Genomic DNA, 25,964 nt, shown 5'->3' on the forward strand with positions numbered 1-25,964 from the left:
AAAAATGCCTGGCACTTGTTATGGTGAGCACTACATATGTGTTAATTATTGCTGTCATTATTTATTATTATTTTAGTTTTACATATGAGGAAACTGAGCCTCAGTGAGGTTGGTCCAAGTCTCACAACTATTGAATGATGGTGCCAGGAGTCAAACATAGACAGTCTGGCTCTAGAACTCCCTTAGCCCACTGTATTTTACCTCATCTCAAGTAATAATAATTAGTCTCATCCTCTTGCATATAGAGTCCATATTAATGGTCTCAATATGATTAAAAGTGTAATTCATTCCAGTGCTCACACCTGGTGCTTAAAATATTCTTTATTTGTGGATTCAGTACAGAAGATCTAAAATACGCAGGTAAACCATAAGGATATACATCTTAATTCCGTCTTATTCTATGTGCATTGTTTTTACCCTTTCCTGTTAGCAGTTGTCACCAAAATCCCTAGAAAGTGGGGGAAGTTCTAGTTTCCTGTTATTAGTAGTTGTGATTTACTTAACTCTGTTAAATGTTCTTTTACTGAATGTTTTCAGAATGACTTGTAGGCTCAATAACATGTCGTGTGCACGCAGTGTGCTTAAAATCAAGATTCTTTTGAAATTATGTAGTGATTTGCCTGCTTTTGAAAAGTCCAAGATATTTCTATTTCCCAAGGGATTTTCCTGTGAATTGTAATTTTATCAGCTGCTTTTTGAATAGGAACTTCAGTTTTAGTATTTTGATGTCTTTATGTTAGATTCTGTATGTAGCTGAATATGTTTAATTTTATAAGTGTCACTCATTTAGACTTCTAGTAAAAAGCCCATCTGGATGCTATTTAAAGCTTCTATAGATGACCCCCATTACTTGTTCCTTTCTTTTTTCCATTGTGGGCTTTTTATTCTTTTGTGGCAAAAATTTTCCTTTGTATTAAAACAATATAAAGTCGCAAGACTTTATATTAATTGACTTTAAGACAATATAAAGTCACAAAAATCCCAACTTCAAAAGTCTTGTAGCTTTTGAACTTGGGAGTTGGGGTAAGGTAAGGGTGAATTTTTAAAAACCAGAATTATCTATGAAGAACAGTCTGTTTTATCTTGTTTTTGTAACTAAATTCTGTGATTCAGTGGATTTACTTTTGGGCAAACAAACACACACATTTAAAATAGTTGATAGATCAGTTTGGACTGTTGTAACAGAAAGCCATCCAAACTGGTTTACATGAAAAAAGGAAATACTGGTTTATGTAACTGGTCCAGGGTAGATGCAGCTTCAAGATAGCCTGACCCAAGGCTCAACTAACGTCTTCAGGCTGAGTTCCTCTGTTTCTTAGCTTGGTTTCCTTGGTATTGACTTGATTCTCCAGCCCTATATGAGCAAAAGATAGCTTCAGCCCCTTGAACCCCTAAGTCCTCACAAGGTCATGTTCAGCTGGAAAGAGTGACTATGTTTTTCCCAGAAGGTCCAGGAAAAGTCTCACTGCATCTCGTTGGCTCTGACTGGGTCACATGCCAACTCCCATTTTTTACCACTCCCTTTGTGTAGCTGTGATTCTCCAAGACTGAGCCACATGCCCAGCCATCGAGTTTGAGGGCATAGTCAACCCTACTGTATACACACGGACTGAGAATAAAAGAGGCTTTTCCTCCAAAAAGGAAATGAAGATAACATTGTAGCAGAGAAAGGATGAATGTTGGCTGGGCAGCAGAAAATAGATGTTGTTAACAATTATTTTCCTTTTTAAGGGTTAATACTCAATTAGTAAAGACCAGCTTTTATTTTTGTGATTTCTGATTTAATATTTAGTGCTAATTTGTGGTTTATATGAATTCACTTCCAAATTACTGTTTGAAAGCAATATATAAATGAGAATTGCTGGGACTTGTCACATCCAAAGTGTTTTGAGAAAGTATAAAAATTTAAAATTTGTCACTACTTTAACAAATATCATACTGTTACTTTTCCAATTAAGTATAGTAAGCCAATGTGTTGATAGTTAGCTCTTGTGGTGTAGGGCAGTGCCTTTGTAACTAGATTAATATATTTTTTAGGTTACCGCTTTCATTAATTCCTTAAGTAGACTTGACCAAGAAATTTGTAAAGAACCATGACCTAAGGTTTTCGCTTAGACACTTAAGGCCTTGGGGAGAGATGGAGTAGGAGTAGAGGTGATGAAGGGCGGTAACAAAGGCTTTATGTGTTGACTTCTGTGAGTGATTTTAGTAAGAAAATGAAAACTGTGTTCTTACTGAAAAGGAAAATAAGATACTTACTGTATTATGAAATGAAGTGGAAGACGATACATTTCAGTCTCTATATCATATAGCTCCTCCTGTTTCCTCTGTTATCTTAATGTGTATATAAAGAACTGCATCCATTTCCAAAAGGCTATAACATTCTACAGTCTTTAGGAAATTTTATTTTTTTCTTTTAAATTTCTTAACATCATAGAAATATTTATGTTTTACCCACCAAATAAAAACAAAGACTCCATAAGATCTAATTAAACATTTATTTTAACATCTTTATCTTTATACCTTCCATATTAAATGCTGCAGTATGAGCAAGACAGTTTCTACCTTTTCAGCTTTAATGGAAGAAAGCACAAGGTCATACATAACTTCAAAACTGGGTATAAGGTGCATAGAAGAATTGCAGATAAACTGTAGTAGCCCAAAAAAGATTATACCCAGTTGGGAGATAAGGAAAGACTTCCTATTTGGAAAAGACATTTCAAATAGCTCTTAAGCATTAGTAGGATTTTTTCTACAGGTGAATAATAATAGCATTAAACAATTATTGTTTACTGAGCATTTAATATATGTTCAGTTCACATTTTAAAAAATATGTGTTATATGTTATGTATAAAGAAACAACCATGTGAATTTAAATATAGGGAAAAGTTGGAAAGAATTTGAATTGAGTTGAGAATCATTTCTTTAAAAATTCCTTTGTTTCTCTCATGAGGTAATAAGTGATTTGCATGAAAACTTAGTACATACATTGCCTATGGAACATGCTAGTTTAATCATCTAATATTAGAGTCATAAAAAAAAGTTCCTTTGTATGTGGATCAGCAATACTAGCAGTTGCAGGCTATGTATTCTACATCTTCTAGAATCAGCAATGTATTTGTTTGGTTTTTATGTAGGTCTTAGTGCGTTTTACAAACAGGAAGCTTTGTTTCAAGTTGGCTTTCCAAAATACACTGACTTTAAATGAGTTGTCTTCGAAAATATATGAACAGTCTAAATATTTCCTGAAGAACATTTTCTTAATCACAAAAAATGTAATCAATATTTTGATAAGTCATTAAGAATTTTAAGTCTTCAAATAAAGTCTTTTTTAAAAGGCATTAAGAAAAGCAGTTAGATAAAACCTCTTTGAATATGGTTCTAATTGTAGTTTGAGTTATATGAAAAAGATCCCGAATTAGTTTAAACAAATAAGATCTCTAAATTTATGGTATTTTGAGCCTAATAATTTTTTAATGAAATACCAGCAGTATCTTAAAATGCCTACATTTATGCTTCTCTACAAAAGATTGTTCTGAAGTAAGTTTAAGTGATTTTCACAGTTTATTGCTGTCTAAAAATTTCCCTTGACTTCACATTTTGTACTGAATGTCTTGGTCTCTTTCTCCACCCACATGATGTTGAAGGCAAGTGAAATGCAAGAGTTGCAAAGTAATACAGTGAATTTGAGAACCCTGGCTTTTTTAAAAAATAAAATAAATCTTTATTTTTTTAAAAGGAGGGACTTTTGGCAACTGTTCAGTAAATGTGTGAATAACCTAATTGATTTAGCTGGAATGAATAGGAAGCTCTGCTATTTGTCCTTGTAGATAATTGGCTCAGTAAACACAGTGATGATGACAGACCAAATATTCTATAGTCAAAGGTTAAAAAAAAAAAAGAAAACCACCAGCTTACAGGTCCAAATAACAGTAATTTTATTTCCATGTCAGGGTCTTTAAAGAGAAAGTGCAGTATGTTAATTAGAACCTTATTTGTATTTCTATTATGAAAAATAATTATGTTAACTTATACAGAACCCAGTGTTTTGAAAAGTGTTAATATATGAAAATATTAATAGAGGAGGAACAAGGTGTTTGAAATTCAAAGATATGTGTAGAAATTTAAACGTACTGTCATGTACTCTACAATAAAACTTCAGTAGAGGCGGGAAGCATAAGTAAGACAAAGAAAGATGATGGAAACAAAATAAGAATTAAAAAAAAAGAAAAAAAACTCATTGCAGGCCTCACATCAGTTCACCTCAGTCTGCGACTCTGGTTAGAAATGTATAATTTTAGGAAATTTTGAGGTCCTGGAAGAGAAAAGAATTTTCTTTAGTGGGAGAAAAAAGGAAAGAAAAATGTTGACAGCATTTGAAATGCATACAGTACTTTAAAAAAGTATAAAAAAGTACATTTGCAAATCTGATCACTTATTTTAAAAGCATAGAAATGTACCCTATATAACTTTATTTACTTAGAAGACTCATATATGATGTGATTAAAAATAGGAAATCTCAAAAATTCTAGGGGAAAAAGTGTTTTTCCTAGTTTTATTACCTCCTTTACGATAGGAACATTTCTCATTATTCTTTGTATTACTCTGTAAATAATCTTTGTAAACTCTTACCACAGTGCCTGAGCCCAGAGTAAGCACTCCATATAATGTTTACTGAGCTAATTAGAATTTTAGAAATTTCGAGGAAAGACTATATCACTCTGGGCTTTGCAACAACACCTCCCCCTACACACATACACACACCTTTGTATTTTAGTTTTGACACAAATAGGTTCTCAGTTTTAAGTGAGAAGAAAACTGGTTATTTTCATCTACCACATCATGGCCAGAGCTGAAATTACTTAAAAGGAACTCAGTTTAACAGAGGTCCTTCTTTTCAGATGTTTGGAGTCTATAATTTAGACTAAATTGTATGGAAGCTGTTTTTATCTGAGATGATGATTGGAAAAAGTTGACAAGTGAAGATGTAGAACCAGTTTGAAAAAATGATCCATTCCTGTATGGTGGTCAGTTCTTACAAATGTAGTTAGACGTAAGCTAAAATTCCAACTTTCTAATTGAGGCAACAACCTAGATTTTTCAGGTTGTTCCAAATGCAGGTATTATAGTAATTTTTTTTACAAGAAGAAGAACTATGGTTAAGAAATTGTAAAGCAAACTGGATGAGCTTCGAGAAAAAGCCATTTGTAGTTCAGATCTACTGAGATGTTTATGTTTGCTCCAGGATCGCTGGAGTCCTGTCCCAAATCTCTGAAACCAACACAACTGATGAATACTTCTGTGAGAACACTTTGTTTTATAAAGTAAGTGATATAATTCTGACTGTAAATTCCGTTTTCATAAAACAAACAATTTTTCTCTTGGGCATTATTAAAAATGTGGAGGTTATTTTTTAAAAAAAGAATGATGGTTAACAAAATTGCAGTTGTCACAATCAAGGTCTCATTGGAAGTAGATAGTTGGGTAAAAACAGTTAAAACAGCATTAAATGAATATATTTCTAATACAACAAATGAAAGTTCCAGAAGATATCTACTTCTAATTCAAGTCATCAATGTTAAAAATCTGACTCACCTATCATTCTTTAGGAAACATTGCTGTGACGTTATGATTATCTCCCAAAAAGTTTTGTACAGAATCATCCCTCTTTGAAAAATTTACAAATCCACTCTTACTGTCATGAAATTTAATGGATTTTGTGCAAACATTTTCCCATGTTTTGTTGTTTAAAAAATATTAACCAAAAGGTTATGTAACAATCTGAATTTTGCAAATTAACAAGTTTTAAGGGAATTTTTTTTAGGTCCTGGTTGTCTATCCATTGTTGAAAGACTAAAGTGTGAAGAGATTGTCTCTTCTTGTCAGTATATAAAGGGGAATCAATAATTGTCATACTTTTTGTGAACTACACTGGTGTGAACATATTAAAAATCATGATTAATCAGTGATTTCTTTAGTTTTGCTTAATCAACTTTCTCCTGGTTTTCCATAACTAAAAATGTGCACACCATATGCAACATTAAACTGAGGTTTCTTCTGATCAGTTTTGGTCTGGCTGATTTTAAATAGTTTAGTAAGTATCCTCCAGCATCATACACAGTTTCTTATTCCTTTAACATGTTTACCTTCTAGAAATGGCCATTTTACCCATCTGACCCAAAGAGAGAGCCATATTGTTGGTCTGTTCTTGATTCTGCCTGAGAAAAAGGAAGGGTGCAAACCTATTCCCATCTGGTGACACCCCAAGGGAAAGCATCCCCTACCCCTATGGGAGAAATTGAACAATAACGTACTCAAACGGCAAGGGAACCCACACCAGCTTCCAGCATTTGTCAATATAGATTTTCATGAATAAACGGTAAAAAATTACCATACATTTGAGGAGAATCAGTAACTGGAAAGAGGGGCCAGCCTGCGTGTGTCTTTTGTGGTTTTCAATTTGTGATTTACATGATCTGTTTCATCTTAATTAATGTACATTGCATACCTCTCCCTTGCCTGTTTTATCTTGACTTAGTTTCTTCCACCTGAAATGCCTTTTCTTCACTTACCAAATTCTAGTCTGTCTTGCAAGGCCCAACTCAAATACTTCTGAATCCTCTTCCACCAAAGTGGTAACACTTTTCTTTGAAGACTTACAATTCTTATGGTCTTTGCATTAATATGACACCTATCCTATACTGATTTGGATGGGGATAATGATGTACACCTTGTTTTCATAACCATACAGGAAATGCAGGGTGATTTAGGGAATTGTACCTTTTGTGTTAATTTAAATACTCCCATAGCATCTGGCATTGTAGTGAATGTTTAATGTTTGTTGAGTTGACTTAGTGATTGAATTGTTGGTGACTCTAGATGCACAAAATTAGAAATAGGAAGACCACAACCCTAAGTTTAAAACTACTCAAACATTTAAGTTAAACAGCATGGGAAGCCCACAATTGCTGTTTTAGTAGATGAAATCATTAATAAGCATTTAATGGGAAGTACTAATTCAGAAGATTGAAAGAAGGTGACTTTTCATAATCCTGTAGTAGAAGGATATCATCATCTGGTAATCTAGAAATATTACGATTTAGGACTGTTAGCTAGATAATTATTAAAAGATCAGATATTTTGATTAAATATCAAATCTGTTAGTTGGATAATGTCCTGGTTCTCGTAGGGATTAAGTGAAATTATATTGGTCATGGTTTATATTGAGCTGTTTACTTGAATATTCAACTTAACTTGAAACTGTTGCATTTATTGGAGGTGATATAAGATTATGGCAAAGGTTATTATAAACTAAAAAACTCATGTCTACAATTAAAGTTAGACTAAAACAGAATATAAGATTGGAAAATTCATGCCTAATTGTGAATTTCTTGATTTTTGGTCCAAAAAGCAGTTGGTTTTGGAAAGTTTTCAGCTGTTTGTGAAAACTCACATATCTTATGGAGTGTTCAAATGATTGGTTTTCCTTAGTTCCTTTGGTTCAAGAAGTGGGAGTTATAATATATAGAAAATTTTTAACTGCGTTCTAAAATTTGTTCTTCAAAAGATCATATTTGAATTCCGAATGTATGCCAGTATCCAGTGATCATGGAGTCTGGCAGTACTTTTTTTTTTTATGATAGGGTTTTATTTTTAGAAAAAGATCTTAATACTTTATTTTTATTTTTTTATCTGTTGTAAAACTTTATCGAGATATAATTTACATGCCATAAGTTTTACCCACTTAACATGTATACTTCAGTGGTTTTTAGTATATTCACAGTTGTGTAACCATTATCACAATTTTAGAACATTTTTATCACCCCTAAAAGAAACCCCATATCCTTTAGCTGTCATTCTCAAGCCCCTTAGCCTTAGGCAGCCACTAATATACTTTCTGTGAGGATTGGTCTGTTCTGAACATTGCATATAGATGAAATACAGTATGTGATCTTTTGTGATTGGCTTCTTTTACTTACATACATTTTCAAAGTTCATCCATGTTGTAGTATGTAATTCATTCCTTTTTATTGCAGAAAGATATTCCATTGTGTGGATCTATCGTATTGATTTATCCATGCATCAGTTGATGGACATTTGGGTTATTTCTATATTTTGTCTATTATGAATAATGCTGTTATGAACATTTTTGTACAAGTTTTTGTATGAACATATGTTTCATTTCTGTTGGATATATACTTAAGAGTAGAATTGCTGGGTCACATGATAACTCAGTATCTCATCTTTTGAGGAACTGCTAGACTCTTTTCCAAAAATGGCTACACCATTTTATGTTTCCACCTGCAGTGCATAAGGGTTCCAATTTCTCCACATCCTTGCCAACACTTGTTATTATCTATTTTATAGTAGTCATCCTAGTGGGTGTGATGTGGAAACTCATTGTGGTTTTGATTTGCATTTCCCTATTGGCGAATGATCTATTCATGTACTTATTGCCCATTTGTATATCTTCTTTGGGGAAATGTCTATTCAGATGCCTTGCCCATTTTTAATTGGATTGTTTATCTTTTTATTCTGTGAGAGTTCTTTATATATTCTGGATATAACTTTCTTATTTGGGTATATGATTTGCAAATAATTTTCTCCCATCCTGTGGATTATCTGTGGTAGTACTTTTGAGGTCTGTATTTCATTTGCTTGTCTAAGGAGACTTCCGGGTGAGCAAAGCTCACAAAGTGGGAGTTTGAACAGTCAATTCAGGGAGCTATGCCCATCTGGTGAGTAAAATGAAACAAATCTACAGCTATGCCTTTTGTCAAGCTTTTATTTTATTTGTACTAATTTTCAGCTTTCTGTTTATGGCATAAAATTAAAATAATTTTTAATTATCAAAGAATAGAGCTAAAAGTGAAGAGTTGGCCATTTCATGTATTAATACCCACACAATACAAGGTATGAATTACTTATTGGCTGACTGCTCTGTTCCCTAGTACTTGTGGTATCATCTCCAAAATTGCTGTAATGAAACAAGCTCTAACATAGGGGTCAAATGGCCTGTTATCTAGCTCTATTACTTGGCCTTATGACCTTCATCAATAACTTAGCTCTCTGGATATAGATTTTTCTCATCTATAAAGTGAGGGAACCAAAATGAAAATTGAGCCTCAGTTGGATAGGATATTCTTAAGGTTCTTTCCAGCTCTAAAATGTGACTATATGATAGAGTAACACCAATGGTATTTTTTTCTTCCTGCCCCTAACAAGGAAGAATAGATTCCTTGTTGAAAAATCTTAGACACAATACAACTTATCCTCAAAAGAACTGGAGTTAGATGGATTTGGCAAATAAAAAACTGGCCACATGTAGATATTCAGTAATGACTTTTTATAGAACATCAAGTGCTATCTATGTGAATTTGCTTATGGGTTAGAGGAACATCACCAATGAGGTGGAACTAAAGAAATAAATAATTTACATACCTGCTCTGGGTGTGGACTATGAGGTATGAGCCCTTGACTGAATCCTTGAAGGTATTCAGAGACAATTAGAGAAGAAGCATCTCTCAGAGGGTAGTTGTATCAGAGGTGAAGCCAAAATCAAGACTACAGCTAATAAGAAGAAAAATAGGAATATAAGAAAAAGAATCATTTGAAAAGGTCTAGAAATTGTGAGGTTAGTGCATTTTGCTTTGTTTAGGTTTTCTTCTGGAACAATTTTTAAAAGGTTACAGGTTACTAAAAGTTTATCATTGGTGCCTGAGCTCAACTGATACAATTACCAGAAGGTCAGACACCTATAAGCCAAGTCTGATATAAAAGAAGAGTAGGGAAATGTCATGAGATTCAGATCCATTTGCCCAAGTTTAGTAACATTGATTCCCATCAGCCTGGAAAGCCACTTAAAGGTTTTTGTTGCGGTGGTCTTACTTTGTATTTGCCTGGCCCCCATGACTTTACTACTCAGAATCATTATAACTAGTCAAAATTCAGATTGGGAAGGAAAAGCTTAGAATTTAATTCTAGCCCTTTCTTGGCTCTCTTATGAGTATGGATCTTTGCCCCATTATAAAAATACCTCATCATAATCAGAAAATATGAAGGTGTCTTCTTTAATGTCTTCTTCTTAGGACTCTTTGAGAGAAATATATTCTCTCAGGCGATTGTTTAGTATAAACACAGAGGTTGAAATACACAAGGAATTTTTATATTCTTAATACTCTATTTTTAATCATTAAGGTAGTTTAGGATGCTATCATATTAACTGTTGATATGTCAGTTGCCTGAGGGGTTGAGCAAGAAATAACACTCTCAAAATTAAGGACTAGTATGTTGGTCTAAAGAATGGCAGATCCTCGTGTTTAACTATACAGTCTCAAGGCACAACGAGTCAGTCACAACTACATTCTCTTTGGTATGAGTGTTGGACCTGTCATGTCCGGCTTCTTGAGCAATTTCATCAGCCTACAATAACATAACAAGGCAGGATCACCAAATAGCAAAACCTCAGAATGTGCCCAGATCATCCTTACAGGTGTGTTTCCTAGTTTGGACATGTATTTACAATGAACAAAAGGAGGCTACTTGAGCAGATTTATTTAACAGCAACCATAGTTGGTGTGCTGCCAGCAGAATGGGCAAAAGAAACCTTAAGCATATTTACTGAATAATAGCTTCATGGAATGTGACATAGTTGTGGAATGCTGGGTAGCAGCAGAAGTAGATTTTTTGCTGTAGAAGAGAGGGTGGTTCATTTTGTGCCAAGTTATTAGATGACAAAATGTCGTTTCAATGATGTTTTCTTAGAAACCGTAGCCTTACTGTGAACCAGAGCTGTTGTCCGGTGGACATATAGTGAGAAAGCTTTGCATATAAGCTAGGGCCACCAAAATATTTTTATATGACTTTTTAAGATATAGTGCCCTTATAAGTGGGGCTTAGAAAGCTTCCAATTAAGGTCACCAAGGATACTTACTAACTTTCCAAGCAGGTACTATCAGCAAGTTGTAACATACTGTGCTTATGTAATCGCATTAGGTCTCAAATTGTCTAGATAGCCATTTACATAGGTGGCTGTGAACCGTGGTTATCAGTGCCAATTTTAGGGCTCTGGTAGAGTGGGATTTTACTTTTTACAATAGCGTTGAACACATCAGGACTGCTAAAGAATTTAATAAAAGAATATCAGTACCTAGACTCAAGTTCAACATCAGTATAATGGGTGGAGTATGGGTGATTAGCATTTGCAACTTGTTTGTAATGCAATAGGTATGAACCAGTATTTACTCTTGTGTCTTAATTTTAGCATGCTTTAAAAAAAAAAATCTGAAATGTAAGTAAGCGCAAAGCAGGTTCACCTTTGCCTGTGTAGAAGCATAGACTAGTTCCATGTACAACACTTCACCATAAGAAAACACATTTCTTTTCCTAAGAAAGGGTGTGAGGATGTTTGGAGTACCCAGCCCTAATGGAGGTTACAAGTGGGATGATCTGAGAGCAGCAAAAGTCAATAACTGGGGTGCCGTTAGTAGCTATTTGATGAAGATTATCCAGTCCCAACTCACCTGTGGGTACTGCTGTCATTTCTCCATGTTCATGAGCACCAAATGAATTTATTTTATTTTAAAGTATAAAGCTAGAAATAAGTCAGTGTGATAATTGAAAATGTGATTGAATGTTCACCTATTTTTATGACTGGATAATATGGTATTTTATAACCAGACCAAAAAAATCTGACTCATTTAATAGTGCTAAAATACATTCTTTCTATACATTTGAATTATGTTGATTCTTCTAGTTTCTGAAATGGAGTATTTCCTAACATTGAGTAATAGTATACTAGATCTGTTAAAATAGTCTATTATGCTATTATGAAAAGGTATTTCAGTACCTTAGCTATACTTCTGTTATTTATAGAGTTAATTCAGTCTTTTAAGAAGTAGAATATTCTTTTTTTGAAATACCTTATTCCAGAACTTAAAATTAAGCCTGTGTTAAAAACTGTTCTGTACTTCCTCCTACTTCCGTTTATTCCCTTTTGGGTCACAGACTTCCTTAGGGGGAGGAGGTGAGAGAGAAGTGAATTCTGACTTCAACCAATAGAATCTAGAATCATATAGTGTTTATCTATTTTGCGTAACACAGGTCCACCCACACACATTATGAAGTGCTTATGTGAAAGAACACTGAGCAGACAGCTACTCAGTGTGTGATTCCAACTGCAATTGGGAGATGCTTTCATACTATCTGGATTTTATCCTCTGGTGAGAAGGTTGTCTACTTTGTGGTGAGAGCAGTGGAATAAAGAGGTAGGTGTTCTGTGGCTTAATTTTAAGTGTCACATTGTCAGTGTTTCAGGTTAGAGGTAAGATTGCAAAAGAAATGATTTGAAGCATAATTAATTAGATCATTTACATTTAATTTTTCACATTTTTTATATTCATCTTTAGAAATGTGTTATATATGAATTAAATTTCTTTCTTGGGGAAAGGATTGAATAAAACTCGAGCTCCAAGGCTTTTGTGATTTTAGGGAGGATTTACACTATTGATTTCATCTCCCATCAGTCTTAAAGAAAGCATAAGAAAATAACTACAGGTGTTTATTGCCTGTTGATTATTGCTTAAGAGAAAACTGAAAGCTCTTCATTTTTAATATTTTTCCTATTCAAACTACAGTATTTAGGGTTTTTTTTGACTGTTTTAGAATTTAATGTTACCCATTATTTTCTTTCGAATTCTCAAATTCAAAAATTTTATTGTTCTCTAAAGAAGTTGTTCGGTAGCCAGAATGGTATCAGTATCATTGTGCTTTGGTTAGCCATTGACAGCTTATTCAGACTCTAGCTCTTCAACCATAAATCTCCCAAGGTCCACTCAAGAAAGAGATCTGTGCCTTTTAGTTAACTGCTATTTATTACTTAAACATTTCACCAGGACGGGAAAACTTATGAAGAAATTTTTAAAATATTGACAGTCGTGCTTTATGAGGATTTTAAGTACTGTTTCTCCTGGAGTGTTCTGTTTGCTTTTCCTTTTATATGGTGGAAAGATTTAATAATTTTAGGTCTAATTATACCAGGGACGGAGATCTTCAAGCAGAATTGATTTCTGAAGCATTTTATTTTTATCAATGGAAAGCTATAATTGAGATTTTTCTTTCAATAGGAAAACCATGGAGAGCTTAATCTGTTTTCTAGAATACTGACATGTTGCCTAGTAATGTGTGATCCTTTGGATCCAATTTTCTAATCTCTTTGTGAGGATAAAATGTTCACTCTCTTGTGTATGTATAGAATGCAAGTTAAGTCAGTGACGAGAAAGTTGCAAATGTGGGGGAAGGATGATAATAATTTACCTAATTGGTATATTTGTAGTGTGACAATATAAATATATTTAGAGTGGAAGAAGAGGAAATTCATAGAAGTATTCCAGCTATGCGTGTTTATAGTTTTCCTAATGAAAAGGGTTAAATAAGAATACCATACCGAGTGATTTAAAATATTCACTCTGCTAAAAAATAGATGTTCTCAGCCTCCCACACACAATGTCTCTAAATTGCTGCTATAAAAATTTATGGGGAAAACATTCTGATTTGGTCAAGGAAAGATCAGCTGCTACTTTTGAGAACTTCTCATAAACCAAAGAGAAAATTAAAAGCCTGATAAAATGAAACTTTTGTTAATAATGTCATAATAATTGTCATCTTTTAATGATTTATTTCGATTGATAGCTGATTTTACTATTAAATACAATATTGGAGATTTATTTGTAATTTGAATTTTTAACTACATTTTTCCCCATTCCTTTTGAATGGAGCATGTAATTTTGAAACCAAAAGACTTAAAGTTCACCTCTGTTAAGTAGCAGGAAATATACCTACCATATCTTTTTTTATTTAGATGTACTGTTTTCCCCCTGTTGAGAAACAAATATTTTTACAGCTTTCAACCTTGAAACTAAATGCAGTGGCTTTTGAGGCCTTTGATAATATATCAGGGCCTAGTCTGTGTTAGAGATGTAGAAAATAGAACTTTCTACATAGTATCAAAGTTATCTACAAAGAACAGATTATAAACATTTTGTGTAGATATTGAGAAGTAAAAAATCTCTGAGAAAATTATTAAATCTTCATGAGACAGCATCACCGTAATCAACGAAGTATTTATTAAGATCTACTTTGTATGCCTAACTAAATACATACTAGGTATTTAACAAATCCTTCTTGTTTTACTCCATTACCTTAGATCCTTGGAAATCACTGTCTAACTCCCACAGTTTGAATAGCAAAAGTCTATGACTTGTAGTAATTTGCAATTCTACTGAGGCACATATTTGAGCCCTGTGCTATGAGCTTGGTTTGGAAAAGAAATAATGTAAAATTTAGTTAGTAAGCAGATGGATGGTCCAGCATCCAAATCTCAGCATAGCTTGTTCTCATTTATCGTGAAGCAGCAAATTCTTACGAGGTATTCTCTTTAAGGGCAGGATTCATGTGGGGAGGTGGACAAAACTGAACTGAACTAAGTTCAAATACTGCTAAAAATTTCAGTGTACAGCATTAACTTAGAAGCTATATTGCATATACTAAATGTTTTCCAATAAAAACACCTACATCATTCAGTAGCAAAATTGCCCTTATATGTCATTCCCTTTTTTTTTTTTTTTTTTTAAGGAAAAAAACCCACAGAGCTCAGTTCTTCCAAATTCTAGTCAGTGGGTAGATGGGCCAGTTTGGTTTAGCTGTCAGTTAGTCCAATGAGTGGCTATGCTTGTGCAGTAACAACTTTCCTGACCAAGGGGGCTGGGGACAGAGCAGTTTCAAATCAGAGAATTAAGATGTGAGACCTGGCAGGCCCTGTGACTTGACAGGACCAGTGCAGCATTGACTCTTACACCTTGAAGTTGTGAGGAGGCTGAAAGAAGGCCAACTTTGAATCCTGATCTCATTTTTTTTTAACATTTTGTCCTTAACTTTAGGGTTTCTTTATTTGTTTTTTATTTTTGTTGTCTTTTTTAAAAATACGTGTTGTGAAATTATTTTAGCTTCTATTTTGGAAAAATAATGCAGGGTGTTCATTATACCCTTCCCTCACTTCCCTCTAATGTTAATGTACATCATCAGAGTATATTTATCCAAACTAGGAAATTAGCACTGGTACAATGCTATTAACTAAACTACATACCATATTCAAATTTCACCAGTTTTTCCACTGATGTCTTTGTTCTAGGATTCAATTCAGGATCCCATACTGCATGTAGTTACTGTGTTTCCTTAGTCTCCTCCAGTCTGTGATGGTTCCCCAGTCTTTTTCTGTCTTTTATGACCATGATACTTTAAATGAGTACTGATCAGTATTTTGTAGACTGTCAATTTGGGTTTGTCTGATGTGTTCTCATGATTAGATTGAGGTTATGCATTTTTTGGCAGCATACCACTGAAACGATGCTATGTGTTCAGTGCATCTTATGAGGGAACACATGTCTTATTACAGGTAATAGTCATCTTGATCACTTGGCTAAGGTGGTGTCTGTCAGGTTTGTCCCACTGTAAACTTACTATTTTCCCCTTTGAAATTAATAAATATCTTGGGAGTTAACTTTGAGATTACTGGTGTTACCTTTTCTAAAAATGCATATAACTTAGTTGCTGTTTTAACAAAAATGAAGGCTAGAGAAAACACAGATTTTTCTATTGCTAAGAGTAATTGAACTGTCCAAAAAGAAGTGGGTTCTTTGGAGCCCATAACCTGCGTAAGATTAATATGGCTTATTCCTAGACTGTAAAAGATGGCCATGGACTTAGTGTTCTGTTTTTTGTTTTTTGTTTTTTTTTCTTATTTCAAAGTTTGGTATAGGCTTAAAGCATTGGAGAGAAATACATTTTATTCATTTTTTCTAAGTTTTAATTTTATCCAAAAAACTTTTAAAAACAGCCTTAGGAGGCGGGGTAAGATGGCAGACTGGTGAGCTGTATGTTTTAGTTACTCCTCCAGGAAAGTAGGTAGAAAGCCAGGAACTGCGTGGACTGGACACCACAGAGCAATCTGACTTTGGGCATACTTCATACAACACTCATGAAAACGTGGAACTGCTGAGATCAGCGAAATCTGTAAGTTTTTGCGGCCAGGGGACCCGCGCCCCTCCCTGCCAGGCTCAGTCCCATGGGAGGAGGGGCTGTCAGCTCCGGGAAGGAGAAGGGAGAACTGCAGTGGCAGCCCTTATCGGAAACTCATTCTGCTGAGCCAAACTCCAACCATAGATAGACTGAGACCAGACACCAGAGAATCTGAGAGCAGCCAGCCCAGCAGAGAAGAGACAGGCATAGAAAAAAAACAACATGAAAAACTCCAAAATAAAAGCGGAGGATTTTTGGAGTTCTGGTGAACATAGAAAGGGGAAGGGCAGCGCCCAGGCCCGAGCTCAGGCCCTGAGGCGCATATGCAAATCCCGAAGAAAAGCTGATCTCTCTGCCCTGTGGACCTTTCCGTAATGGCCCTGGTTGCTTTGTCTCTTAGCATTTCAATAGCCCATTAGATCTCTGAGGAGGGCCCTTTTTTTTTTTTTTTTTTTTTAATCCTTTTTTCTTTTTCTAAAACAATTACTCTAAGAAGCCCAATACAGAAAGCTTCAAAGACGTGCAATTTGGGCAGGTCAAGTCAAGAGCAGAACTAGGAGAGATCTGAGACAAAACGCAATAATCCAGTGGCTGAGAAAATTCACTAAACACCACAACTTCCCAAGAAGAGGGGGGTGTCCGCTCACAGCCATCATCCTGGTGGACAGGAAACACTCCTGCCCATCGCCAGCCCCATAACCCAGAACTGCCCCAGACAACCCAGTGTGACGGAAGTGCTTCAAATAACAGGCACACACCACAAAACTGGGCGTGGACATTAGCCTTCCCTGCAACCTCAGCTGATTGTCCCAGAGTTAGGAAGGTAGAACAGTGTGAATTAACAAAGCCCCATTCAGCCATCATTTCAGCAGACTGGGAGCCTCCCTACACAGCCCAGCAGCCCAGAACTGCCCTGGGGGGACGGCACTCACCTGTGACATAGCACAGTCATCCCTCAACAGAGGACCCGGGGTGCACGGCCTGGAAGAGGGGCCCACTTGCAAGTCTCAGGAGCCATACGCCAATACCAAGGACTTGTGGGTCAGTGGCAGAGACAAACTGTGGCAGGACTGAACTGAAGGATTAGACTATTGCAGCAGCTTTAAAACTCTAGAATCACCAGGGAGATTTGATTGTTAGAGCCACCCCCCCCCCACCCTGACTGCCCAGAAACATGCCCTGTATACAGGGCAGGCAACACCAACTACACATGCAAGCTTGGTACACCAATTGGACCCCACAAGACTCACTCCCCCACTCACCAAAAAGGCTAAGCAGGGGAGAACTGGCTTGTGGAGAACAGGTGGCTCTTGGACGCCACCTGCTGGTTAGTTAGAGAAAGTGTACTCCACGAAGCTGTAGATCTGATAAATTAGAGATAAGGACTTCAATTGGTCTACAAATCCTAAAAGAACCCTATCAAGTTCAGCAAATGCCACGAGGCCAAAAACAACAGAAAATTATAAAGCATATGAAAAAATCAGATGATATGGATAACCCAAGCCTAAGCACCCAAATCAAAATATCAGAAGAGACACAGCACCTAGAGCAGCTACTCAAAGAACTAAAGATGAACAATGAGACCATAGTACGGGAGACAAAGGAAATCAAGAAGACCCTAGAAGAGCATAAAGAAGACATTGCAAGACTAAATAAAAAAATGGATAATCGTATGGAAATTAAAGAAACTGTTGACCAAATTAAAAAAGATTCTGGACACTCACAGTACAAGACTAGAGGAAGTTGAACAACGAATCAGTGACCTGGAAGATGACAGAATGGAAAATGAAAGCATGAAAGAAAGAATGGGGAAAAAAATTGAAAAAATCGAAATGGACCTCAGGGATATGATAGATAATATGAAACGTCCAAATATAAGACTCATTGGTGTCCCAGAAGGGGAAGAAAACGGTAAAGGTCTAGGAAGAGTATTCAAAGAAATTGGTGGGGAAAACTTCCCAAATCTTCTAAACAACAAATACACAAATCATAAATGCTCATTGAACCCCAAATAGAATAAATCCAAATAAACCCACTCCGAGACATATACTGATCACACTGTCAAACACAGAAGAGAAGGAGCAAGTTCTGAAAGCAGCAAGAGAAAAGCAATTCACCACATACAAAGGAAACAGCATAAGACTAAGTAGTGACTACTCAGCAGCCACCATGGAGGCGAGAAGGCAGTGGCACGATATATTTAAAATCCTGAGTGAGAAAAATTTCCAGCCAAGAATACTTTATCCAGCAAAGCTCTCCTTCAAATTTGAGGGAGAGCTTAAATTTTTCACAGACAAACAAATGCTGAGAGAATTTGCTAACAAGAGACCTGCCCTACTGGACATACTAAAGGGAGCCCTACAGACAGAGAAACAAAGAAAGGACAGAGAGACTTGGAGAAAGGTTCAGTACTAAAGAGATTCGGTATGGGTACAATAAAGGATATTAATAGATAGAGGGGAAAAATATGACAAACATAAACCAAAGGATAAGATGGCTGATTCAAGAAATGCCTTCACGGTTATAACGTTGAATGTAAATGGATTAAACTCCCCAATTAAAAGATATAGATTCGCAGAATGGATCAAAAAAAATGAACCATCAATATGTTGCATACAAGAGACCCATCTTAGACACAGGGACACAAAGAAACTGAAAGTGAAAGGATGGAAAAAAATATTTCATGCAAGCTACAGCCAAAAGAAAGCACGTGTAGCAATATTAATCTCAGATAAAATAGACTTCAAATGCAGGGATGTTTTGAGAGACAAAGAAGGCCACTACGTACTAATAAAAGGGGCAATTCAGCAAGAAGAAATAACAATCGTAAATGTCTATGCACCCAATCAAGGTGCCACAAAATACATGAGAGAAACACTGGCAAAACTAAAGGAAGCAATTGATATTTCCACAATAATTGTGGGAGACTTCAACACATCACTCTCTCCTATAGATAGATCAACCAGACAGAAGACCAATAAGGAAATTGAAAACCTAAACAATCTGATAAATGAATTAGATTTAACAGACATATACAGGACATTACATCCCAAATCACCAGGATACACATACTTTTCTAGTGCTCATGGAACTTTCTCCAGAATAGATCATATGCTGGGACATAAAACAAGCCTCAATAAATTTAAAAAGATTGAAATTATTCAAAGCACATTCTCTGACCACAATGGAATACAATTAGAAGTCAATAACCATCAGAGACTTAGAAAATTCACAAATACCTGGAGGTTAAACAACACACTCCTAAACAATCAGTGGGTTAAAGAAGAAATAGCAAGAGAAATTGCTAAATATATAGAGACGAATGAAAATGAGAACACAACATACCAAAACCTATGGGATGCAGCAAAAGCAGTGCTAAGGGGGAAATTTATAGCACTAAACGCATATATTAAAAAGGAAGAAAGAGCCAAAATCAAAGAACTAATGGATCAACTGAAGAAGCTAGAAAATGAACAGCAAACCAATCCTAAACCAAGTACAAGAAAAGAAATAACAAGGATTAAAGCAGAAATAAATGACATAGAGAACAAAAAAACAATAGAGAGGATAAATATCACCAAAAGTTGGTTCTTTGAGAAGATCAACAAGATTGACAAGCCCCTAGCTAGACTGACAAAATCAAAAAGAGAGAAGACCCATATCAACAAAATAATGAATGAAAAAGGTGACATAACTGCAGATCCTGAAGAAATTAAAAAAATTATAAGAGGATACTATGAACAACTGTGTGGCAACAAACTGGATAATGTAGAAGAAATGGACAATTTCCTGGAAACATATGAACAACCTAGACTGACCAGAGAAGAAATAGAAGACCTCAATCAACCCATCACAAGCAAAGAGATCCAATCAGTCATCAAAAATCTTCCCACAAATAAATGCCCAGGGCCAGATGGCTTCACAGGGGAATTCTACCAAACTTTCCAGAAAGAACTGACACCAATCTTACTCAGACTCTTTCAAAACATTGAAGAAAATGGAACACTACCTAACTCATTTTATGAAGCTAACATCAATCTAATACCAAAACCAGGCAAAGATGCTACAAAAAAGGAAAACTACCGGCCAATCTCCCTAATGAATATAGATGCAAAAATCCTCAACAAAATACTTGCAAATCGAATCCAAAGACACATTTAAAAAATCATACACCATGACCAAGTGGGGTTCATTCCAGGCATGCAAGGATGGTTCAACATAAGAAAATCAATCAATGTATTACAACACATTAAAAACTCGAAAGGGAAAAATCAATTGATCATCTCAATAGATGCTGAAAAAGCATTTGACAAAATCCAACATCCCTTTTTGATAAAAACACTTCAAAAGGTAGGAATTGAAGGAAACTTCCTCAACATGATAAAGAGCATATATGAAAAACGCACAGCCAGCATAGTACTCAATGGTGAGAGACTGAAAGCCTTCCCTCTAAGATCAGGAACAAGACAAGGATGCCCGCTGTCACCACTGTTATTCAACATTGTGCTGGAAGTGCTAGCCAGGGCAATCCGGCAAGACAAAGAAATAAAAGGCATCCAAATTGGAAAAGAAGAAGTAAAACTCTCATTGTTTGCAGATGATATGATCTTATATCTAGAAAACTCTGAGAAATCGACGATACAGCTACTAGAGCTAATAAACAAATTTAGCAAAATAGCGGGATACAAGATTAATGCACATAAGTCAGTAATGTTTCTATATGCTAGAAATGAACAAACTGAAGAGACACTCAAGAAAAAGATACCATTTTCAATAGCAACTAAAAAAATCAAGTACCTAGGAATAAACTTAACCAAAGATGTAAAAGACCTATACAAAGAAAACTACATAACTCTACGAAAAGAAATAGAAGGGGACCTTAAAAGATGGAAAAATATTCCATGTTCATGGATAGGAAGGCTAAATGTCATTAAGATGTCAATTCTACACAAACTCATCTACAGATTCAATGCAATCCCAATCAAAATTCCAACAACCTACTTTGCAGACTTGGAAAAGCTAGTTATCAAATTTATTTGGAAAGGGAAGATGCCTCGAATTGCTAAAGACACTCTAAAAAAGAAAAATGAAGTGGGAGGACTTACACTGCCTGACTTTGAAGCTTATTATAAAGCCACAGTTGCCAAAACAGCATGGTACTGGCACAAAGACAGACATATAGATCAATGGAATCAAGTTGAGAATTCGGAGATAGACCCTCAGATCTATGGCCGACTGATCTTTTTTTTTTTTTTTTTTTTTTTTTTTTTTTTTTTTTTTTTTAAATCATCATTTTATTGAGATATATTCACATACCACGCAGTCATACAAAACAAATTGTACTTTCGATTGTTTACAGTACCATTACATAGTTGTACATTCATCACCTAAATCAATCCCTGACACCTTCATTAGCACACACACAAAAATAACAAGAATAATAATTAGAGTGAAAAAGAGCAATTGAAGTAAAAAAGAACACTGGGTACCTTTGTCTGTTTGTTTCCTTCCCCTACTTTTCTACACATCCATCCATAAACTAGACAAAGTGGTGTTTGGTCCTTATGGCTTTCCCAATCCCATTGTCACCCCTCATAAGCTACATTTTTATACAACTGTCTTCGAGATTCATGGGTTCTGGGTTGTAGTTTGATAGTTTCAGGTATCCACCACCAGCTACCCCAATTCTTTAGAACCTAAAAAGGGTTGTCTAAAGTGTGCATAAGAGTGCCCACCAGAGTGACCTCTCGGCTCCTTTTGGAATCTCTCTGCCACTGAAGCTTATTTCATTTCCTTTCTCATCCCCCTTTTGGTCAAGAAGATGTTCTCCGTCCCACGGTGCCAGGTCTACATTCCTCCCTGGGAGTCATATTCCACGTTGCCAGGGAGATTCACTTCCCTGGGTGTCTGATCCCACGTAGGGGGGAGGGCAGTGATTTCACCTTTCAAGTTGGCTTAGCCAGAGAGAGAGGGCCACATCTGAGCAACAAAGAGGCATTCAGGAGGAGACTCTTAGGCACAAATACAGGGAGGCCTAGCCTCTCCTTTGCAGCAACCGTCTTCCCAAGGGTAAAACTTATGGTAGAGGGCTCAACCCATCAAACCACCAGTCCCCTATGTCTGTGGTCATGTTAGCAACCATGGAGGTGGGGTAGGCGAATACCCCTGCATTCTCCACAGGCTCCTCAAGGGGGCACTACATCTTTTTTTTTTTTTTTTTCCCCTTGTTTGTCTTTTTTCTTTTTTTTTTTTTTTTTTTTTTTTTTTTAACTTTCCCTTCTTTTTTCAAATCACCTGTATGAAAAAAAAAGTTAAAAAGAAAACAAACATACAATAAAAGAGCATTTCAAAGAGACCATAGGAAGGGAGTAAGAAAAAGACAACTAACCTAAGATAACTGCTTAACTTCCAACATGTTCCTACTTTACCCCAAGAAAGTTACATAATATAGCAACATTTCAGTGAACTTGTTCCTACTACAACCATCAGAAATTAACAGACCATAGTCATTTCTGGGCATCCCCAGAACGTTAAATAGCTTATCTGTTCTTCCTGGATTATTGTTCCCCCTTCCTTAATTGCTCTCTACTGCTAGTTCCCCTACATTCTACATTATAAACCATTCGTTTTACATTTTTCAAAGTTCACATTAGTGGTAGCATATAATATTTCTCTTTTTGTGCCTGGCTTATTTCGCTCAGCATTATGTCTTCAAGGTTCATCCATGTTGTCATATGTTTCACCAGATCGTTCCTTCTTACTGCCGCGTAGTATTCCATCGTGTGTATATACCACATTTTATTTATCCACTCATCTGTTGAAGGACATTTGGGTTGTTTCCATCTCTTGGCAATTGTGAATAATGCTGCTATGAACATTGGCGTGCAGATATCTGTTCGTGTCACTGCTTTCCGATCTTCCGGGTATATACCGAGGAGTGCAATCGCTGGATCGAATGGTAGCTCTATATCTAGTTTTCTAAGGAACTGCCAGACTGACTTCCAGAGTGACTGAACCATTATACAGTCCCACCAACAATGAATAAGAGTTCCAATTTCTCCACATCCCCTCCAGCATTTGTAGTTTCCTGTTTGTTTAATGGCAGCCATTCTAACCGGTGTTAGATGGTATCTCATTGTGGTCTTAATTTGCATCTCTCTAATAGCTAGTGAAGCTGAACATTTTTCATGTGTTTCTTGGTCATTTGTATTTCCTCTTCAGAGAACTGTCTTTTCATATCTTTTGCCCATTTTATAATTGGGCTGTCTGTACTATTGTCATTGAGTTGTAGGATTTCTTTGTATATGCAAGATATCAGTCTTTTGTCAGATACATGGTTTCCAAAAATTTTTTCCCATTGAGTTGGCTGCCTCTTTACCTTTTTGAGAAATTCCTTTGAGGTGCAGAAACTTCTAAGCTTGAGGAGTTCCCATTTATCTATTTTCTCTTTTGTTGCTTGTGCTTTGGGTGTAAAGTCTAGGAAGTGGCCTCCTAATACAAGGTCTTGAAGATGTTTTCCTACATTATCTTCTAGGAGTTTTATGGTACTTTCTTTTATATTGAGATCTTTGGTCCATTTTGAGTTAATTTTTGTGTAGGGGGTGAGGTAGGGGTCCTCTTTCATTCTTTTGGATATGGATATCCAACTCTCCCAGCCCCATTTGTTGAAAAGACCATTATGGCTCAGTTCGGTGACTTTGGGGGCCTTATCAAAGATCAGTCGGCCATAGATCTGAGGGTCTATCTCTGAATTCTCAATTCGATTCCATTGATCTATATGTCTATCTTTGTGCCAGTACCATGCTGTCTTGGCAACTGTGGCTTTATAATAAGCTTCAAAGTCAGGGAGTGTAAGTCCTCCCACTTCGTTTTTCTTTTTTAGAGTGTCTTTAGCAATTCGAGGCATCTTCCCTTTCCAAATGAATTTGATAACTAGCTTTTCCAAGTCTGCAAAGTAGGTTGTTGGAATTTTGATTGGGATTGCATTGAATCTGTAGATGAGTTTGGGTAGAATTGACATCTTAATGACATTTAGCCTTCCTATCCATGAACATGGAATATTTTTCCATCTTTTAAGGTCCCCTTCTATTTCTTTTAGTAGAGTTATGTAGTTTTCTTTGTATAGGTCTTTTACATCTTTGGTTAAGTTGATTCCTAGGTACTTGATTTTTTTAGTTGCTATTGAAAATGGTATCTTTTTCTTGAGTGTCTCTTCAGTTTGTTCATTTCTAGCATATAGAAACATTACTGACTTATGTGCATTAATCTTGTATCCCGCTACTTTGCTAAATTTGTTTATTAGCTCTAGTAGGTGTATCGTTGATTTCTCAGGGTTTTCTAGATATAAGATCATATCATCTGCAAACAATGAGAGTTTTACTTCTTCTTTTCCAATTTGGATGCCTTTTATTTCTTTGTCTTGCCGGATTGCCCTGGCTAGCACTTCCAGCACAATGTTGAATAACAGTGGTGACAGCGGGCATCCTTGTCTTGTTCCTGATCTTAGAGGGAAGGCTTTCAGTCTCTCACCATTGAGTACTATGCTGGCTGTGGGTTTTTCATATATGCTCTTTATCATGTTGAGGAAGTTTCCTTCAATTCCTACCTTTTGAAGTGTTTTTATCAAAAAGGGATGTTGGATTTTGTCAAATGCTTTTTCAGCATCTATTGAGATGATCAATTGATTTTTCCCTTTCGAGTTTTTAATGTGTTGTAATACATTGATTGTTTTTCTGATGTTGAACCATCCTTGCATGCCTGGAATGAACCCCACTTGTTCATGGTGTATGATTTTTTTAATGTGTCTTTGGATTCGATTTGCAAGTATTTTGTTGAGGATTTTTGCATCTATATTCATTAGGGAGATTGGCCGGTAGTTTTCCTTTTTTGTAGCATCTTTGCCTGGTTTTGGTATTAGATTGATGTTAGCTTCATAAAATGAGTTAGGTAGTGTTCCATTTTTTTCAATGTTTTGAAAGAGTTTGAGTAAGATTGGTGTCAGTTCTTTCTGGAAAGTTTGGTAGAATTCCCCTGTGAAGCCATCTGGCCCTGGGCATTTATTTGTGGGAAGATTTTTGATGACTGATTGGATCTCTTTGCTTGTGATGGGTTGGTTGAGGTCTTCTATTTCTTCTCTGGTCAGTCTAGGTTGTTCATATGTTTCCAGGAAATTGTCCATTTCTTCTACATTATCCAGTTTGTTGCCATACAGTTGTTCATAATATCCTCTTATAATTTTTTTAATTTCTTCAGGATCTGCAGTTATGTCACCTTTTTCATTCATTATTTTGTTTATATGGGTCTTCTCTCTTTTTGATTTTGTCAGTCTAGCTAGGGGCTTGTCAATCTTGTTGATCTTCTCAAAGAACCAACTTTTGGTGATATTTATCCTCTCTATTGTTTTTTTGTTCTCTATGTCATTTATTTCTGCTTTAATCCTTGTTATTTCTTTTCTTCTACTTGGTTTAGGATTGGTTTGCTGTTCATTTTCTAGCTTCTTCAGTTGATCCATTAGTTCTTTGATTTTGGCTCTTTCTTCCTTTTTAATATATGCGTTTAGCGCTATAAATTTCCCCCTTAGCACTGCTTTTGCTGCATCCCATAGGTTTTGGTATGTTGTGTTCTCATTTTCATTCGTCTCTATATATTTAGCAATTTCTCTTGCTATTTCTTCTTTAACCCACTGATTGTTTAGGAGTGTGTTGTTTAACCTCCAGGTATTTGTGAATTTTCTAAGTCTCTGATGGTTATTGACTTCTAATTGTATTCCATTGTGGTCAGAGAATGTGCTTTGAATAATTTCAATCTTTTTAAATTTATTGAGGCTTGTTTTATGTCCCAGCATATGATCTATTCTGGAGAAAGTTCCGTGAGCACTAGAAAAGTATGTG

The 25,964-nt window shown here is 35.7% G+C and overlaps 1 protein-coding gene across 3 annotated transcripts in view; it reads left to right on the forward strand.

The window, feature by feature from the left end:
* PELI1 (pellino E3 ubiquitin protein ligase 1) overlaps nt 1–25,964 on the forward strand; it is a 74,400-nt gene that overhangs the window by 16,993 nt on the left and 31,443 nt on the right. Inside the window, exon 3 of one of the 3 annotated variants that reach the window (XM_037806887.1) lies at nt 5,246–5,324. The exons of the other annotated variants lie outside the window; for them this stretch is intronic. The gene's annotated coding sequence lies outside the window, so the exon portion shown is untranslated. The remainder of the gene's footprint in view (nt 1–5,245; nt 5,325–25,964) is intronic. 3 annotated transcript variants of the gene reach the window in all.

The sequence above is a fragment of the Choloepus didactylus genome, chromosome 17 (genome assembly GCF_015220235.1).
Source record: "Choloepus didactylus isolate mChoDid1 chromosome 17, mChoDid1.pri, whole genome shotgun sequence".
NCBI classification, from domain to species: Eukaryota; Metazoa; Chordata; class Mammalia; order Pilosa; family Megalonychidae; genus Choloepus; species Choloepus didactylus.